This window comes from Taudactylus pleione, unplaced genomic scaffold (assembly GCF_031769625.1).
Source record: "Taudactylus pleione unplaced genomic scaffold, aTauple2 ptg003615l, whole genome shotgun sequence".
NCBI lineage: Eukaryota > Metazoa > Chordata > Amphibia > Anura > Myobatrachidae > Taudactylus > Taudactylus pleione.
In genome coordinates, this window is record NW_028287951.1 from 37,917 (window position 1) to 58,786 (window position 20,870).

General features: G+C 36.0%; 7 non-coding genes across 7 annotated transcripts; all 7 read left to right on the plus strand.

The window, feature by feature from the left end:
- Window positions 1-74, plus strand: TRNAI-AAU (transfer RNA isoleucine (anticodon AAU)). The gene has a single exon. It is a non-coding gene; the product is annotated as a tRNA-Ile (tRNA).
- Window positions 75-6,152: 6,078 nt separating this feature from the next.
- TRNAI-AAU (transfer RNA isoleucine (anticodon AAU)) lies at window positions 6,153-6,226 on the plus strand. The gene has a single exon. It is a non-coding gene; the product is annotated as a tRNA-Ile (tRNA).
- An 808-nt stretch (window positions 6,227-7,034) lies between these two features.
- On the plus strand, window positions 7,035-7,108 carry TRNAI-AAU (transfer RNA isoleucine (anticodon AAU)). Its single transcript has one exon. It is a non-coding gene; the product is annotated as a tRNA-Ile (tRNA).
- Window positions 7,109-7,916: 808 nt separating this feature from the next.
- TRNAI-AAU (transfer RNA isoleucine (anticodon AAU)) lies at window positions 7,917-7,990 on the plus strand. Its single transcript has one exon. It is a non-coding gene; the product is annotated as a tRNA-Ile (tRNA).
- A 2,558-nt stretch (window positions 7,991-10,548) lies between these two features.
- TRNAI-AAU (transfer RNA isoleucine (anticodon AAU)) lies at window positions 10,549-10,622 on the plus strand. The gene has a single exon. It is a non-coding gene; the product is annotated as a tRNA-Ile (tRNA).
- Window positions 10,623-11,430: 808 nt separating this feature from the next.
- Window positions 11,431-11,504, plus strand: TRNAI-AAU (transfer RNA isoleucine (anticodon AAU)). The gene has a single exon. It is a non-coding gene; the product is annotated as a tRNA-Ile (tRNA).
- Window positions 11,505-12,312: 808 nt separating this feature from the next.
- TRNAI-AAU (transfer RNA isoleucine (anticodon AAU)) lies at window positions 12,313-12,386 on the plus strand. The gene has a single exon. It is a non-coding gene; the product is annotated as a tRNA-Ile (tRNA).
- The last annotated feature ends 8,484 nt before the right edge of the window (window positions 12,387-20,870 follow it).

Below are 20,870 nucleotides of genomic sequence, written 5' to 3' on the forward strand. Positions count from 1 at the left end.
GGCCGGTTAGCTCAGTTGGTTAGAGCGTGGTGCTAATAACGCCAAGGTCATGTGTTCGATCCCCATACGGGCCATGTGCTTTTTCTTGTTGTCCTACAAGAAATGCCAAGAAGGGATTTTATCCAGCGGCAAAGTGCATGAAGTGTGGGATGAATGCATTGGCTACAGTTAGCAGCCCTTGAAACTTGCTAGAGAACATCATAGACACATACAAAACAGAGAATTTTTAAATCCATGTTAGGAATAAACAAAAATGTCATCCTTTGGCTGATGCAGCATTTCTCTATATGGCATACATAGAAAACTTTTTCTCAAATATAGCAATATGGCAAATCTAAGAAATGCTAAGGCTAATTAATCAATCAGGACATTTATTTGGTGATTGAATCTACTATGGGGGACTAAGTTTTAAAAAGAGAAGAAGAACAGACCTTTACTCTCATTAGTGCACACTGAAGAAGAAAATTCTTAAAACCAGAATATCTTAAAACCATAGCACAAGTGATGGATCACTGCATTCTTATTGCAACTTTTCCTATTTCCAAATGTTTGACAAACATCTCTCCAGTTGAAAACTGATTTGAAACAGCTTCAAAATTAGTTTGGAGTAAAAAAAACACTGAAGATGATGGGATTTATACAAAGTTTAAATATTGATAAGCTATCCTAAAATTCAACTTTAAGGAAATTGAACAAAGTTAGGTCCCACCAAGATTTGAAATCAGATTACTGGATTCAAAGTCCAAAGTGCTCACCATTACACCATGGAACCCATTATTAGAGTGTCTTCCTCTACTCAATATTGCTGATCTTTGAAATACTGAATGTTCTCCTGTTTTAGGTACATTTGGCATTTTTGTGTTTGCTGATGCTTTTATGTTTGGTCGGTTAGCTCAGTTGGTTAGAGCGTGGTGCTAATAATGCCAATGTCATGTGTTCGATCCCCATATGGGCCATGTGCTTTTTCTTGTTGTCCTACAAGAAATGCCAAGAAGGGATTTTATCCAGCGGCAAAGTGCATGAAGTGTGGGATGAATGCATTGGCTACAGTTAGCAGCCCTTGAAACTTGCAAGAGAACATCATAGACACATACAAAACAGAGAATTTTTAAATCCATGTTAGGAATAAACAAAAATGTCATCCTTTGGCTGATGCAGCATTTCTCTATTTGGCATACATAGAAAAATTTTTCTCAAATATAGCAATATGGCAAATCTAAGAAATGCTGTGGCAAATTAATCAATCAGGACATTTATTTGGTGATTGAATCTACTATGGGGGACTAAGTTTTAAGACGAGAAGAAGAACAGACCTTTACTCTCATTAGTGCACACTGAAGAAGAAAATTCTTAAAACCAGAATATCTTAAAACCATAGCACAAGTGATGGATCACTGCATTCTTATTGCAACTTTTCCTATTTCCAAATGTTTGACAAACATCTCTCCAGTTGAAAACTGATTTGAAACAGCTTCAAAATTAGTTTGGAGTAAAAAAAACACTGAAGATGATGGGATTTATACAAAGTTTAAATATTGATAAGCTATCCTAAAATTCAACTTTAAGGAAATTGAACAAAGTTAGGTCCCACCAAGATTTGAAATCAGATTACTGGATTCAAAGTCCAAAGTGCTCACCATTACACCATGGAACCCATTATTAGAGTGTCTTCCTCTACTCAATATTGCTGATCTTTGAAATACTGAATGTTCTCCTGTTTTAGGTACATTTGGCATTTTTGTGTTTGCTGATGCTTTTATGTTTGGTCGGTTAGCTCAGTTGGTTAGAGCGTGGTGCTAATAATGCCAATGTCATGTGTTCGATCCCCATATGGGCCATGTGCTTTTTCTTGTTGTCCTACAAGAAATGCCAAGAAGGGATTTTATCCAGCGGCAAAGTGCATGAAGTGTGGGATGAATGCATTGGCTACAGTTAGCAGCCCTTGAAACTTGCAAGAGAACATCATAGACACATACAAAACAGAGAATTTTTAAATCCATGTTAGGAATAAACAAAAATGTCATCCTTTGGCTGATGCAGCATTTCTCTATTTGGCATACATAGAAAACTTTTTCTCAAATATAGCAATATGGCAAATCTAAGAAATGCTGTGGCAAATTAATCAATCAGGACATTTATTTGGTGATTGAATCTACTATGGGGGACTAAGTTTTAAGACGAGAAGAAGAACAGACCTTTACTCTCATTAGTGCACACTGAAGAAGAAAATTCTTAAAACCAGAATATCTTAAAACCATAGCACAAGTGATGGATCACTGCATTCTTATTGCAACTTTTCCTATTTCCAAATGTTTGACAAACATCTCTCCAGTTGAAAACTGATTTGAAACAGTTTCAAAATTAGTTTGGAGTAAAGAAACCACTGAAGATGATGGGATTTATACAAAGTTTAAATATAGATAAGCTATCCTAAAATTCAACTTTAAGGAAATTGAACAAAGTTAGGTCTCACCAAGATTTGAAATCAGAATACTGGATTCAAAGTCCAAAGTGCTCACCATTACACCATGGAACCCATTATTAGAGAGTCTTCCTCTACTCAATATTGCTGATCTTTGAAATACTGAATGCTCTCCTGTTTTAGGTACATTTGGCATTTTTGTGTTTGCTAATGCTTTTATGTTTGGCCGGTTTGCTCAGTTGGTTAGAGCGTGGTGCTAATAACGCCAAGGTCATCGGTTTGATCCCCATATGGGCCATGTGCTTTTTCTTCTTGGCAAGAAATGCCAAAAAGGGATTTTATCCAGCGGCAAAGTGCATGAAGTGTGGGATGAATGCATTGGCTACAGTTAGCAGCCCTTGAAACTTGCAAGAGAACATCATAGACACATACAAAACAGAGAAATTTTAAATCCATGTTAGGAATAAACAAAAATGTCATCCTTTGGCTGATGCAGCATTTCTCTATATGGCATACATAGAAAACTTTTTCTCAAATATAGCAATATGGCAAATCTAAGAAATGCTATGGCAAATTAATCAATCAGGACATTTATTTGGTGATTGAATCTACTATGGGGGACTAAGTTTTAAGAAGAGAAGAAGAACAGACCTTTACTCTCATTAGTGCACACTGAAGAAGAAAATTCTTAAAACCAGAATATCTTAAAACCATAGCACAAGTGATGGATCACTGCATTCTTATTGCAACTTTTCCTATTTCCAAATGTTTGACAAACATCTCTCCAGTTGAAAACTGATTTGAAACAGCTTAAAAATTCGTTTGGAGTAAAAAAACCATTGAAGATGATGGGATTTATACAAAGTTTAAATATAGATAAGCTATCCTAAAATTCAACTTTAAGGAAATTGAACAAAGTTAGGTCTCACCAAGATTTGAAATCAGAATACTGGATTCAAAGTCCAAAGTGCTCACCATTACACCATGGAACCCATTATTAGAGAGTCTTCCTCTACTCAATATTGCTGATCTTTGAAATACTGAATGTTCTCCTGTTTTAGGTACATTTGGCATTTTTGTGTTTGCTGATGCTTTTATGTTTGGCAGGTTAGCTCAGTTGGTTAGAGCGTGGTGCTAATAATGCCAAGGTCGTGTGTTCGATCCCCATACGGGCCATGTGCTTTTTCTTGTTGTCCTACAAGAAATGCCAAGAAGGGATTTTATCCAGCGGCAAAGTGCATGAAGTGTGGGATGAATGCATTGGCTACAGTTAGCAGCCCTTGAAACTTGCAAGAGAACATCATAGACACATACAAAACAGAGAATTTTTAAATCCATGTTAGGAATAAACAAAAATGTCATCCTTTGGCTGATGCAGAATTTCTCTATATGGCATACATAGAAAACTTTTTCTCAAATATAGCAATATGGCAAATCTAAGAAATGCTGTGGCAAATTAATCAATCAGGACATTTATTTGGTGATTGAATCTACTATGGGGGACTAAGTTTTAAGACGAGAAGAAGAACAGACCTTTACTCTCATTAGTGCACACTGAAGAAGAAAATTCTTAAAACCAGAATATCTTAAAACCATAGCACAAGTGATGGATCACTGCATTCTTATTGCAACTTTTCCTATTTCCAAATGTTTGACAAACATCTCTCCAGTTGAAAACTGATTTGAAACAGCTTCAAAATTAGTTTGGAGTAAAAAAACCACTGAAGATGATGGGATTTATACAAAGTTTAAATATAGATAAGCTATCCTAAAATTCAACTTTAAGGAAATTGAACAAAGTTAGGTCCCACCAAGATTTGAAATCAGATTACTGGATTCAAAGTCCAAAGTGCTCACCATTACACCATGGAACCCATTATTAGAGAGTCTTCCTCTACTCAATATTGCTGATCTTTGAAATACTGAATGCTCTCCTGTTTTAGGTACATTTGGCATTTTTGTGTTTGCTGATGCTTTTATGTTTGGCCGGTTTGCTCAGTTGGTTAGAGTGTGGTGCTAATAACGCCAAGGTCATGGGTTTGATCCCCATATGGGCCATGTGCTTTTTCTTCTTGGCAAGAAATGCCAAGAAGGGATTTTATCCAGCGGCAAAGTGCATGAAGTGTGGGATGAATGCATTGGCTACAGTTAGCAGCCCTTGAAACTTGCTAGAGAACATCATAGACACATACAAAACAGAGAATTTTTAAATCCATGTTAGGAATAAACAAAAATGTCATCCTTTGGCTGATGCAGCATTTCTCTATATGGCATACATAGAAAACTTTTTCTCAAATATAGCAATATGGCAAATCTAAGAAATGCTAAGGCTAATTAATCAATCAGGACATTTATTTGGTGATTGAATCTACTATGGGGGACTAAGTTTTAAGAAGAGAAGAAGAACAGACCTTTACTCTCATTAGTGCACACTGAAGAAGAAAATTCTTAAAACCAGAATATCTTAAAACCATAGCACAAGTGATGGATCACTGCATTCTTATTGCAACTTTTCCTAATTCCAAATGTTTGACAAACATCTCTCCAGTTGAAAACTGATTTGAAACAGCTTCAAAATTAGTTTGCAGTAAAAAAACCACTGAAGATGATGGGATTTATACAAAGTTTAAATATAGATAAGCTATCCTAAAATTCAACTTTAAGGAAATTGAACAAAGTTAGGTACCACCAAGATTTGAAATCAGATTACAGGATTCAAAGTCCAAAGTGCTCACCATTACACCATGGAACCCATTATTAGAGAGTCTTCCTCTACTCAATATTGCTGATCTTTGAAATACTGAATGCTCTCCTGTTTTAGGTACATTTGGCATTTTTGTGTTTGCTGATGCTTTTATGTTTGGCCGGTTTGCTCAGTTGGTTAGAGCGTGGTGCTAATAACGCCAAGGTCATGGGTTTGATCCCCATATGGGCCATGTGCTTTTTCTTCTTGGCAAGAAATGCCAAGAAGGGATTTTATCCAGCGGCAAAGTGCATGAAGTGTGGGATGAATGCATTGGCTACAGTTAGCAGCCCTTGAAACTTGCTAGAGAACATCATAGACACATACAAAACAGAGAATTTTTAAATCCATGTTAGGAATAAACAAAAATGTCATCCTTTGGCTGATGCAGCATTTCTCTATATGGCATACATAGAAAACTTTTTCTCAAATATAGCAATATGGCAAATCTAAGAAATGCTAAGGCTAATTAATCAATCAGGACATTTATTTGGTGATTGAATCTACTATGGGGGACTAAGTTTTAAGAAGAGAAGAAGAACAGACCTTTACTCTCATTAGTGCACACTGAAGAAGAAAATTCTTAAAACCAGAATATCTTAAAACCATAGCACAAGTGATGGATCACTGCATTCTTATTGCAACTTTTCCTAATTCCAAATGTTTGACAAACATCTCTCCAGTTGAAAACTGATTTGAAACAGCTTCAAAATTAGTTTGCAGTAAAAAAACCACTGAAGATGATGGGATTTATACAAAGTTTAAATATAGATAAGCTATCCTAAAATTCAACTTTAAGGAAATTGAACAAAGTTAGGTACCACCAAGATTTGAAATCAGATTACAGGATTCAAAGTCCAAAGTGCTCACCATTACACCATGGAACCCATTATTAGAGAGTCTTCCTCTACTCAATATTGAAATACTGAATGTTCTCCTGTTTTAGGTACATTTGGCATTTTTGTGTTTGCTGATGCTTTTATGTTTGGCCGGTTAGCTCAGTTGGTTAGAGCGTGGTGCTAATAACGCCAAGGTCATGTGTTCGATCCCCATACGGGCCATGTGCTTTTTCTTGTTGTCCTACAAGAAATGCCAAGAAGGGATTTTATCCAGCGGCAAAGTGCATGAAGTGTGGGATGAATGCATTGGCTACAGTTAGCAGCCCTTGAAACTTGCTAGAGAACATCATAGACACATACAAAACAGAGAAATTTCAAATCCATGTTAGGAATAAACAAAAATGTCATCCTTTGGCTGATGCAGCATTTCTCTATATGGCATACATAGAAAACTTTTTCTCAAATATAGCAATATGGCAAATCTAAGAAATGCTAAGGCTAATTAATCAATCAGGACATTTATTTGGTGATTGAATCTACTATGGGGGACTAAGTTTTAAGAAGAGAAGAAGAACAGACCTTTACTCTCATTAGTGCACACTGAAGAAGAAAATTCTTAAAACCAGAATATCTTAAAACCATAGCACAAGTGATGGATCACTGCATTCTTATTGCAACTTTTCCTATTTCCAAATGTTTGACAAACATCTCTCCAGTTGAAAACTGATTTGAAACAGCTTCAAAATTAGTTTGGAGTAAAAAAACCACTGAAGATGATGGGATTTATACAAAGTTTAAATATAGATAAGCTATCCTAAAATTCAACTTTAAGGAAATTGAACAAAGTTAGGTCCCACCAAGATTTGAAATCAGATTACTGGATTCAAAGTCCAAAGTGCTCACCATTACACCATGGAACCCATTATTAGAGTGTCTTCCTCTACTCAATATTGCTGATCTTTGAAATACTGAATGTTCTCCTGTTTTAGGTACATTTGGCATTTTTGTGTTTGCTGATGCTTTTATGTTTGGCCGGTTAGCTCAGTTGGTTAGAGCGTGGTGCTAATAATGCCAAGGTCATGTGTTCGATCCCCATATTGGCCATGTGCTTTTTCTTGTTGTCCTACAAGAAATGCCAAGAAGGGATTTTATCCAGCGGCAAAGTGCATGAAGTGTGGGATGAATGCATTGGCTACAGTTAGCAGCCCTTGAAACTTGCTAGAGAACATCATAGACACATACAAAACAGAGAAATTTTAAATCCATGTTAGGAATAAACAAAAATGTCATCCTTTGGCTGATGCAGCATTTCTCTATATGGCATACATAGAAAACTTTTTCTCAAATATAGCAATATGGCAAATCTAAGAAATGCTAAGGCTAATTAATCAATCAGGACATTTATTTGGTGATTGAATCTACTATGGGGGACTAAGTTTTAAGAAGAGAAGAAGAACAGACCTTTACTCTCATTAGTGCACACTGAAGAAGAAAATTCTTAAAACCAGAATATCTTAAAACCATAGCACAAGTGATGGATCACTGCATTCTTATTGCAACTTTTCCTATTTCCAAATGTTTGACAAACATCTCTCCAGTTGAAAACTGATTTGAAACAGCTTCAAAATTAGTTTGGAGTAAAAAAACCACTGAAGATGATGGGATTTATACAAAGTTTAAATATAGATAAGCTATCCTAAAATTCAACTTTAAGGAAATTGAACAAAGTTAGGTCCCACCAAGATTTGAAATCAGATTACTGGATTCAAAGTCCAAAGTGCTCACCATTACACCATGGAACCCATTATTAGAGTGTCTTCCTCTACTCAATATTGCTGATCTTTGAAATACTGAATGTTCTCCTGTTTTAGGTACATTTGGCATTTTTGTGTTTGCTGATGCTTGTATGTTTGGCCGGTTAGCTCAGTTGGTTAGAGCATGGTGCTAATAACGCCAAGGTCATGTGTTCGATCCCCATACGGGCCATGTGCTTTTTCTTGTTGTCCTACAAGAAATGCCAAGAAGGGATTTTATCCAGCGGCAAAGTGCATGAAGTGTGGGATGAATGCATTGGCTACAGTTAGCAGCCCTTGAAACTTGCTAGAGAACATCATAGACACATACAAAACAGAGAATTTTTAAATCCATGTTAGGAATAAACAAAAATGTCATCCTTTGGCTGATGCAGCATTTCTCTATATGGCATACATAGAAAACTTTTTCTCAAATATAGCAATATGGCAAATCTAAGAAATGCTAAGGCTAATTAATCAATCAGGACATTTATTTGGTGATTGAATCTACTATGGGGGACTAAGTTTTAAGAAGAGAAGAAGAACAGACCTTTACTCTCATTAGTGCACACTGAAGAAGAAAATTCTTAAAACCAGAATATCTTAAAACCATAGCACAAGTGATGGATCACTGCATTCTTATTGCAACTTTTCCTATTTCCAAATGTTTGACAAACATCTCTCCAGTTGAAAACTGATTTGAAACAGCTTCAAAATTAGTTTGGAGTAAAAAAACCACTGAAGATGATGGGATTTATACAAAGTTTAAATATAGATAAGCTATCCTAAAATTCAACTTTAAGGAAATTGAACAAAGTTAGGTCCCACCAAGATTTGAAATCAGATTACTGGATTCAAAGTCCAAAGTGCTCACCATTACACCATGGAACCCATTATTAGAGAGTCTTCCTCTACTCAATATTGCTGATCTTTGAAATACTGAATGTTCTCCTGTTTTAGGTACATTTGGCATTTTTGTGTTTGCTGATGCTTTTATGTTTGGCAGGTTAGCTCAGTTGGTTAGAGCGTGGTGCTAATAATGCCAAGGTCGTGTGTTCGATCCCCATACGGGCCATGTGCTTTTTCTTGTTGTCCTACAAGAAATGCCAAGAAGGGATTTTATCCAGCGGCAAAGTGCATGAAGTGTGGGATGAATGCATTGGCTACAGTTAGCAGCCCTTGAAACTTGCAAGAGAACATCATAGACACATACAAAACAGAGAATTTTTAAATCCATGTTAGGAATAAACAAAAATGTCATCCTTTGGCTGATGCAGAATTTCTCTATATGGCATACATAGAAAACTTTTTCTCAAATATAGCAATATGGCAAATCTAAGAAATGCTGTGGCAAATTAATCAATCAGGACATTTATTTGGTGATTGAATCTACTATGGGGGACTAAGTTTTAAGACGAGAAGAAGAACAGACCTTTACTCTCATTAGTGCACACTGAAGAAGAAAATTCTTAAAACCAGAATATCTTAAAACCATAGCACAAGTGATGGATCACTGCATTCTTATTGCAACTTTTCCTATTTCCAAATGTTTGACAAACATCTCTCCAGTTGAAAACTGATTTGAAACAGCTTCAAAATTAGTTTGGAGTAAAAAAACCACTGAAGATGATGGGATTTATACAAAGTTTAAATATAGATAAGCTATCCTAAAATTCAACTTTAAGGAAATTGAACAAAGTTAGGTCCCACCAAGATTTGAAATCAGATTACTGGATTCAAAGTCCAAAGTGCTCACCATTACACCATGGAACCCATTATTAGAGAGTCTTCCTCTACTCAATATTGCTGATCTTTGAAATACTGAATGCTCTCCTGTTTTAGGTACATTTGGCATTTTTGTGTTTGCTGATGCTTTTATGTTTGGCCGGTTTGCTCAGTTGGTTAGAGCGTGGTGCTAATAACGCCAAGGTCATGGGTTTGATCCCCATATGGGCCATGTGCTTTTTCTTCTTGGCAAGAAATGCCAAGAAGGGATTTTATCCAGCGGCAAAGTGCATGAAGTGTGGGATGAATGCATTGGCTACAGTTAGCAGCCCTTGAAACTTGCTAGAGAACATCATAGACACATACAAAACAGAGAATTTTTAAATCCATGTTAGGAATAAACAAAAATGTCATCCTTTGGCTGATGCAGCATTTCTCTATATGGCATACATAGAAAACTTTTTCTCAAATATAGCAATATGGCAAATCTAAGAAATGCTAAGGCTAATTAATCAATCAGGACATTTATTTGGTGATTGAATCTACTATGGGGGACTAAGTTTTAAGAAGAGAAGAAGAACAGACCTTTACTCTCATTAGTGCACACTGAAGAAGAAAATTCTTAAAACCAGAATATCTTAAAACCATAGCACAAGTGATGGATCACTGCATTCTTATTGCAACTTTTCCTAATTCCAAATGTTTGACAAACATCTCTCCAGTTGAAAACTGATTTGAAACAGCTTCAAAATTAGTTTGCAGTAAAAAAACCACTGAAGATGATGGGATTTATACAAAGTTTAAATATAGATAAGCTATCCTAAAATTCAACTTTAAGGAAATTGAACAAAGTTAGGTACCACCAAGATTTGAAATCAGATTACAGGATTCAAAGTCCAAAGTGCTCACCATTACACCATGGAACCCATTATTAGAGAGTCTTCCTCTACTCAATATTGAAATACTGAATGTTCTCCTGTTTTAGGTACATTTGGCATTTTTGTGTTTGCTGATGCTTTTATGTTTGGCCGGTTAGCTCAGTTGGTTAGAGCGTGGTGCTAATAACGCCAAGGTCATGTGTTCGATCCCCATACGGGCCATGTGCTTTTTCTTGTTGTCCTACAAGAAATGCCAAGAAGGGATTTTATCCAGCGGCAAAGTGCATGAAGTGTGGGATGAATGCATTGGCTACAGTTAGCAGCCCTTGAAACTTGCTAGAGAACATCATAGACACATACAAAACAGAGAAATTTCAAATCCATGTTAGGAATAAACAAAAATGTCATCCTTTGGCTGATGCAGCATTTCTCTATATGGCATACATAGAAAACTTTTTCTCAAATATAGCAATATGGCAAATCTAAGAAATGCTAAGGCTAATTAATCAATCAGGACATTTATTTGGTGATTGAATCTACTATGGGGGACTAAGTTTTAAGAAGAGAAGAAGAACAGACCTTTACTCTCATTAGTGCACACTGAAGAAGAAAATTCTTAAAACCAGAATATCTTAAAACCATAGCACAAGTGATGGATCACTGCATTCTTATTGCAACTTTTCCTATTTCCAAATGTTTGACAAACATCTCTCCAGTTGAAAACTGATTTGAAACAGCTTCAAAATTAGTTTGGAGTAAAAAAACCACTGAAGATGATGGGATTTATACAAAGTTTAAATATAGATAAGCTATCCTAAAATTCAACTTTAAGGAAATTGAACAAAGTTAGGTCCCACCAAGATTTGAAATCAGATTACTGGATTCAAAGTCCAAAGTGCTCACCATTACACCATGGAACCCATTATTAGAGTGTCTTCCTCTACTCAATATTGCTGATCTTTGAAATACTGAATGTTCTCCTGTTTTAGGTACATTTGGCATTTTTGTGTTTGCTGATGCTTTTATGTTTGGCCGGTTAGCTCAGTTGGTTAGAGCGTGGTGCTAATAATGCCAAGGTCATGTGTTCGATCCCCATATTGGCCATGTGCTTTTTCTTGTTGTCCTACAAGAAATGCCAAGAAGGGATTTTATCCAGCGGCAAAGTGCATGAAGTGTGGGATGAATGCATTGGCTACAGTTAGCAGCCCTTGAAACTTGCTAGAGAACATCATAGACACATACAAAACAGAGAAATTTTAAATCCATGTTAGGAATAAACAAAAATGTCATCCTTTGGCTGATGCAGCATTTCTCTATATGGCATACATAGAAAACTTTTTCTCAAATATAGCAATATGGCAAATCTAAGAAATGCTAAGGCTAATTAATCAATCAGGACATTTATTTGGTGATTGAATCTACTATGGGGGACTAAGTTTTAAGAAGAGAAGAAGAACAGACCTTTACTCTCATTAGTGCACACTGAAGAAGAAAATTCTTAAAACCAGAATATCTTAAAACCATAGCACAAGTGATGGATCACTGCATTCTTATTGCAACTTTTCCTATTTCCAAATGTTTGACAAACATCTCTCCAGTTGAAAACTGATTTGAAACAGCTTCAAAATTAGTTTGGAGTAAAAAAACCACTGAAGATGATGGGATTTATACAAAGTTTAAATATAGATAAGCTATCCTAAAATTCAACTTTAAGGAAATTGAACAAAGTTAGGTCCCACCAAGATTTGAAATCAGATTACTGGATTCAAAGTCCAAAGTGCTCACCATTACACCATGGAACCCATTATTAGAGTGTCTTCCTCTACTCAATATTGCTGATCTTTGAAATACTGAATGTTCTCCTGTTTTAGGTACATTTGGCATTTTTGTGTTTGCTGATGCTTGTATGTTTGGCCGGTTAGCTCAGTTGGTTAGAGCGTGGTGCTAATAACGCCAAGGTCATGTGTTCGATCCCCATACGGGCCATGTGCTTTTTCTTGTTGTCCTACAAGAAATGCCAAGAAGGGATTTTATCCAGCGGCAAAGTGCATGAAGTGTGGGATGAATGCATTGGCTACAGTTAGCAGCCCTTGAAACTTGCTAGAGAACATCATAGACACATACAAAACAGAGAATTTTTAAATCCATGTTAGGAATAAACAAAAATGTCATCCTTTGGCTGATGCAGCATTTCTCTATATGGCATACATAGAAAACTTTTTCTCAAATATAGCAATATGGCAAATCTAAGAAATGCTAAGGCTAATTAATCAATCAGGACATTTATTTGGTGATTGAATCTACTATGGGGGACTAAGTTTTAAGAAGAGAAGAAGAACAGACCTTTACTCTCATTAGTGCACACTGAAGAAGAAAATTCTTAAAACCAGAATATCTTAAAACCATAGCACAAGTGATGGATCACTGCATTCTTATTGCAACTTTTCCTATTTCCAAATGTTTGACAAACATCTCTCCAGTTGAAAACTGATTTGAAACAGCTTCAAAATTAGTTTGGAGTAAAAAAACCACTGAAGATGATGGGATTTATACAAAGTTTAAATATAGATAAGCTATCCTAAAATTCAACTTTAAGGAAATTGAACAAAGTTAGGTCCCACCAAGATTTGAAATCAGATTACTGGATTCAAAGTCCAAAGTGCTCACCATTACACCATGGAACCCATTATTAGAGTGTCTTCCTCTACTCAATATTGCTGATCTTTGAAATACTGAATGTTCTCCTGTTTTAGGTACATTTGGCATTTTTGTGTTTGCTGATGCTTTTATGTTTGGCCGGTTAGCTCAGTTGGTTAGAGCGTGGTGCTAATAATGCCAAGGACATGTGTTCGATCCCCATATGGGCCATGTGCTTTTTCTTGTTGTCCTACAAGAAATGCCAAGAAGGGATTTTATCCAGCGGCAAAGTGCATGAAGTGTGGGATGAATGCATTGGCTACAGTTAGCAGCCCTTGAAACTTGCAAGAGAACATCATAGACACATACAAAACAGAGAATTTTTAAATCCATGTTAGGAATAAACAAAAATGTCATCCTTTGGCTGATGCAGCATTTCTCTATATGGCATACATAGAAAACTTTTTCTCAAATATAGCAATATGGCAAATCTAAGAAATGCTAAGGCTAATTAATCAATCAGGACATTTATTTGGTGATTGAATCTACTATGGGGGACTAAGTTTTAAGACGAGAAGAAGAACAGACCTTTACTCTCATTAGTGCACACTGAAGAAGAAAATTCTTAAAACCAGAATATCTTAAAACCATAGCACAAGTGATGGATCACTGCATTCTTATTGCAACTTTTCCTATTTCCAAATGTTTGACAAACATCTCTCCAGTTGAAAACTGATTTGAAACAGCTTCAAAATTAGTTTGGAGTAAAAAAACCACTGAAGATGATGGGATTTATACAAAGTTTAAATATAGATAAGCTATCCTAAAATTCAACTTTAAGGAAATTGAACAAAGTTAGGTCCCACCAAGATTTGAAATCAGATTACTGGATTCAAAGTCCAAAGTGCTCACCATTACACCATGGAACCCATTATTAGGGAGTCTTCCTCTACTCAATATTGCTGATCTTTGAAATACTGAATGCTCTCCTGTTTTAGGTACATTTGGCGTTTTTGTGTTTGCTGATGCTTTTATGTTTGGCCGGTTTGCTCAGTTGGTTAGAGCGTGGTGCTAATTACGCCAAGGTCATGGGTTTGATCCCCATATGGGCCATGTGCTTTTTCTTCTTGGCAAGAAATGCCAAGAAGGGATTTTATCCAGCGGCAAAGTGCATGAAGTGTGGGATGAATGCATTGGCTACAGTTAGCAGCCCTTGAAACTTGCTAGAGAACATCATAGACACATACAAAACAGAGAATTTTTAAATCCATGTTAGGAATAAACAAAAATGTCATCCTTTGGCTGATGCAGCATTTCTCTGTATGGCATACATAGAAAACTTTTTCTCAAATATAGCAATATGGCAAATCTAAGAAATGCTAAGGCTAATTAATCAATCAGGACATTTATTTGGTGATTGAATCTACTATGGGGGACAAAGTTTTAAGATGAGAAGAAGAACAGACCTTTACTCTCATTAGTGCACACTGAAGAAGAAAATTCTTAAAACCAGAATATCTTAAAACCATAGCACAAGTGATGGATCACTGCATTCTTATTGCAACTTTTCCTATTTCCAAATGTTTGACAAACATCTCTCCAGTTGAAAACTGATTTGAAACAGCTTCAAAATTAGTTTGGAGTAAAAAAACCACTGAAGATGATGGGATTTATACAAAGTTTAAATATAGATAAGCTATCCTAAAATTCAACTTTAAGGAAATTGAACAAAGTTAGGTCCCACCAAGATTTGAAATCCGATTACTGGATTCAAAGTCCAAAGTGCTCACCATTACGCCATGGAACCCATTATTAGAGAGTCTTCCTCTACTCAATATTGCTGATCTTTGAAATACTGAATGTTCTCCTGTTTTAGGTACATTTGGCATTTTTGTGTTTGCTGATGCTTTTATGTTTGGCCGGTTAGCTCAGTTGGTTAGAGCGTGGTGCTAATAATGCCAAGGACATGTGCTTTTTCTTGTTGTCCTACAAGAAATGCCAAGAAGGGATTTTATCCAGCGGCAAAGTGCATGAAGTGTGGGATGAATGCATTGGCTACAGTTAGCAGCCCTTGAAACTTGCAAGAGAACATCATAGACACATACAAAACAGAGAATTTTTAAATCCATGTTAGGAATAAACAAAAATGTCATCCTTTGGCTGATGCAGCATTTCTCTATATGGCATACATAGAAAACTTTTTCTCAAATATAGCAATATGGCAAATCTAAGAAATGCTAAGGCTAATTAATCAATCAGGACATTTATTTGGTGATTGAATCTACTATGGGGGACTAAGTTTTAAGACGAGAAGAAGAACAGACCTTTACTCTCATTAGTGCACACTGAAGAAGAAAATTCTTAAAACCAGAATATCTTAAAACCATAGCACAAGTGATGGATCACTGCATTCTTATTGCAACTTTTCCTATTTCCAAATGTTTGACAAACATCTCTCCAGTTGAAAACTGATTTGAAACAGCTTCAAAATTAGTTTGGAGTAAAAAAACCACTGAAGATGATGGGATTTATACAAAGTTTAAATATAGATAAGCTATCCTAAAATTCAACTTTAAGGAAATTGAACAAAGTTAGGTCCCACCAAGATTTGAAATCAGATTACTGGATTCAAAGTCCAAAGTGCTCACCATTACACCATGGAACCCATTATTAGGGAGTCTTCCTCTACTCAATATTGCTGATCTTTGAAATACTGAATGCTCTCCTGTTTTAGGTACATTTGGCATTTTTGTGTTTGCTGATGCTTTTATGTTTGGCCGGTTTGCTCAGTTGGTTAGAGCGTGGTGCTAATTACGCCAAGGTCATGGGTTTGATCCCCATATGGGCCATGTGCTTTTTCTTCTTGGCAAGAAATGCCAAGAAGGGATTTTATCCAGCGGCAAAGTGCATGAAGTGTGGGATGAATGCATTGGCTACAGTTAGCAGCCCTTGAAACTTGCTAGAGAACATCATAGACACATACAAAACAGAGAATTTTTAAATCCATGTTAGGAATAAACAAAAATGTCATCCTTTGGCTGATGCAGCATTTCTCTATATGGCATACATAGAAAACTTTTTCTCAAATATAGCAATATGGCAAATCTAAGAAATGCTAAGGCTAATTAATCAATCAGGACATTTATTTGGTGATTGAATCTACTATGGGGGACAAAGTTTTAAGATGAGAAGAAGAACAGACCTTTACTCTCATTAGTGCACACTGAAGAAGAAAATTCTTAAAACCAGAATATCTTAAAACCATAGCACAAGTGATGGATCACTGCATTCTTATTGCAACTTTTCCTATTTCCAAATGTTTGACAAACATCTCTCCAGTTGAAAACTGATTTGAAACAGCTTCAAAATTAGTTTGGAGTAAAAAAACCACTGAAGATGATGGGATTTATACAAAGTTTAAATATAGATAAGCTATCCTAAAATTCAACTTTAAGGAAATTGAACAAAGTTAGGTCCCACCAAGATTTGAAATCCGATTACTGGATTCAAAGTCCAAAGTGCTCACCATTACGCCATGGAACCCATTATTAGAGAGTCTTCCTCTACTCAATATTGCTGATCTTTGAAATACTGAATGTTCTCCTGTTTTAGGTACATTTGGCATTTTTGTGTTTGCTGATGCTTTTATGTTTGGCCGGTTTGCTCAGTTGGTTAGAGCGTGGTGCTAATAACGCCAAGGTCATGTGTTCGATCCCCATACGGGCCATGTGTTTTTTCTTGTTGTCCTACAAGAAATGCCAAGAAGGGATTTTATCCAGCGGCAAAGTGCATGAAGTGTGGGATGAATGCATTGGCTACAGTTAGCAGCCCTTGAAACTTGCAAGAGAACATCATAGACACATACAAAACAGAGAATTTTTAAATCCATGTTAGGAATAAACAAAAATGTCATCCTTTGGCTGATGCAGCATTTCTCTATATGGCATACATAGAAAACTTTTTCTCAAATATAGCAATATGGCAAATCTAAGAAATGCTAAGGCTAATTAATCAATCAGGACATTTATTTGGTGATTGAATCTACTATGGGGGACTAAGTTTTAAGACGAGAAGAAGAACAGACCTTTACTCTCATTAGTGCACACTGAAGAAGAAAATTCTTAAAACCAGAATATCTTAAAACCATAGCACAAGTGATGGATCACTGCATTCTTATTGCAACTTTTCCTATTTCCAAATGTTTGACAAACATCTCTCCAGTTGAAAACTGATTTGAAACAGCTTCAAAATTAGTTTGGAGTAAAAAAACCACTGAAGATGATGGGATTTATACAAAGTTTAAATATAGATAAGCTATCCTAAAATTCAACTTTAAGGAAATTGAACAAAGTTAGGTCCCACCAAGATTTGAAATCAGATTACTGGATTCAAAGTCCAAAGTGCTCACCATTACACCATGGAACCCATTATTAGGGAGTCTTCCTCTACTCAATATTGCTGATCTTTGAAATACTGAATGCTCTCCTGTTTTAGGTACATTTGGCATTTTTGTGTTTGCTGATGCTTTTATGTTTGGCCGGTTTGCTCAGTTGGTTAGAGCGTGGTGCTAATTACGCCAAGGTCATGGGTTTGATCCCCATATGGGCCATGTGCTTTTTCTTCTTGGCAAGAAATGCCAAGAAGGGATTTTATCCAGCGGCAAAGTGCATGAAGTGTGGGATGAATGCATTGGCTACAGTTAGCAGCCCTTGAAACTTGCTAGAGAACATCATAGACACATACAAAACAGAGAATTTTTAAATCCATGTTAGGAATAAACAAAAATGTCATCCTTTGGCTGATGCAGCATTTCTCTATATGGCATACATAGAAAACTTTTTCTCAAATATAGCAATATGGCAAATCTAAGAAATGCTAAGGCTAATTAATCAATCAGGACATTTATTTGGTGATTGAATCTACTATGGGGGACAAAGTTTTAAGATGAGAAGAAGAACAGACCTTTACTCTCATTAGTGCACACTGAAGAAGAAAATTCTTAAAACCAGAATATCTTAAAACCATAGCACAAGTGATGGATCACTGCATTCTTATTGCAACTTTTCCTATTTCCAAATGTTTGACAAACATCTCTCCAGTTGAAAACTGATTTGAAACAGCTTCAAAATTAGTTTGGAGTAAAAAAACCACTGAAGATGATGGGATTTATACAAAGTTTAAATATAGATAAGCTATCCTAAAATTCAACTTTAAGGAAATTGAACAAAGTTAGGTCCCACCAAGATTTGAAATCCGATTACTGGATTCAAAGTCCAAAGTGCTCACCATTACGCCATGGAACCCATTATTAGAGAGTCTTCCTCTACTCAATATTGCTGATCTTTGAAATACTGAATGTTCTCCTGTTTTAGGTACATTTGGCATTTTTGTGTTTGCTGATGCTTTTATGTTTGGCCGGTTAGCTCAGTTGGTTAGAGCGTGGTGCTAATAATGCCAAGGACATGTGTTCGATCCCCATATGGGCCATGTGCTTTTTCTTGTTGTCCTACAAGAAATGCCAAGAAGGGATTTTATCCAGCGGCAAAGTGCATGAAGTGTGGGATGAATGCATTGGCTACAGTTAGCAGCCCTTGAAACTTGCAAGAGAACATCATAGACACATACAAAACAGAGAATTTTTAAATCCATGTTAGGAATAAACAAAAATGTCATCCTTTGGCTGATGCAGCATTTCTCTATATGGCATACATAGAAAACTTTTTCTCAAATATAGCAATATGGCAAATCTAAGAAATGCTAAGGCTAATTAATCAATCAGGACATTTATTTGGTGATTGAATCTACTATGGGGGACTAAGTTTTAAGACGAGAAGAAGAACAGACCTTTACTCTCATTAGTGCACACTGAAGAAGAAAATTCTTAAAACCAGAATATCTTAAAACCATAGCACAAGTGATGGATCACTGCATTCTTATTGCAACTTTTCCTATTTCCAAATGTTTGACAAACATCTCTCCAGTTGAAAACTGATTTGAAACAGCTTCAAAATTAGTTTGGAGTAAAAAAACCACTGAAGATGATGGGATTTATACAAAGTTTAAATATAGATAAGCTATCCTAAAATTCAACTTTAAGGAAATTGAACAAAGTTAGGTCCCACCAAGATTTGAAATCAGATTACTGGATTCAAAGTCCAAAGTGCTCACCATTACACCATGGAACCCATTATTAGGGAGTCTTCCTCTACTCAATATTGCTGATCTTTGAAATACTGAATGCTCTCCTGTTTTAGGTACATTTGGCATTTTTGTGTTTGCTGATGCTTTTATGTTTGGCCGGTTTGCTCAGTTGGTTAGAGCGTGGTGCTAATTACGCCAAGGTCATGGGTTTGATCCCCATATGGGCCATGTGCTTTTTCTTCTTGGCAAGAAATGCCAAGAAGGGATTTTATCCAGCGGCAAAGTGCATGAAGTGTGGGATGAATGCATTGGCTACAGTTAGCAGCCCTTGAAACTTGCTAGAGAACATCATAGACACATACAAAACAGAGAATTTTTAAATCCATGTTAGGAATAAACAAAAATGTCATCCTTTGGCTGATGCAGCATTTCTCTATATGGCATACATAGAAAACTTTTTCTCAAATATAGCAATATGGCAAATCTAAGAAATGCTAAGGCTAATTAATCAATCAGGACATTTATTTGGTGATTGAATCTACTATGGGGGACAAAGTTTTAAGATGAGAAGAAGAACAGACCTTTACTCTCATTAGTGCACACTGAAGAAGAAAATTCTTAAAACCAGAATATCTTAAAACCATAGCACAAGTGATGGATCACTGCATTCTTATTGCAACTTTTCCTATTTCCAAATGTTTGACAAACATCTCTCCAGTTGAAAACTGATTTGAAACAGCTTCAAAATTAGTTTGGAGTAAAAAAACCACTGAAGATGATGGGATTTATACAAAGTTTAAATATAGATAAGCTATCCTAAAATTCAACTTTAAGGAAATTGAACAAAGTTAGGTCCCACCAAGATTTGAAATCCGATTACTGGATTCAAAGTCCAAAGTGCTCACCATTACGCCATGGAACCCATTATTAGAGAGTCTTCCTCTACTCAATATTGCTGATCTTTGAAATACTGAATGTTCTCCTGTTTTAGGTACATTTGGCATTTTTGTGTTTGCTGATGCTTTTATGTTTGGCCGGTTAGCTCAGTTGGTTAGAGTGTGGTGCTAATAACGCCAAGGTCATGTGTTCGATCCCCATACGGGCCATGTGCTTTTTCTTGTTGTCCTACAAGAAATGCCAAGAAGGGATTTTATCCAGCGGCAAAGTGCATGAAGTGTGGGATGAATGCATTGGCTACAGTTAGCAGCCCTTGAAACTTGCAAGAGAACATCATAGACACATACAAAACAGAGAAATTTTAAATCCATGTTAGGAATAAACAAAAATGTCATCCTTTGGCTGATGCAGCATTTCTCTATATGGCATACATAGAAAACTTTTTCTCAAATATAGCAATATGGCAAATCTAAGAAATGCTGTGGCAAATTAATCAATCAGGACATTTATTTGGTGATTGAATCTACTATGGGGGACTAAGTTTTAAGAAGAGAAGAAGAACAGACCTTTACTCTCATTAGTGCACACTGAAGAAGAAAATTCTTAAAACCAGAATATCTTAAAACCATAGCACAAGTGATGGATCACTGCATTCTTATTGCAACTTTTCCTAATTCCAAATGTTTGACAAACATCTCTCCAGTTGAAAACTGATTTGAAACAGCTTCAAAATTAGTTTGCAGTAAAAAAACCACTGAAGATGATGGGATTTATACAAAGTTTAAATATAGATAA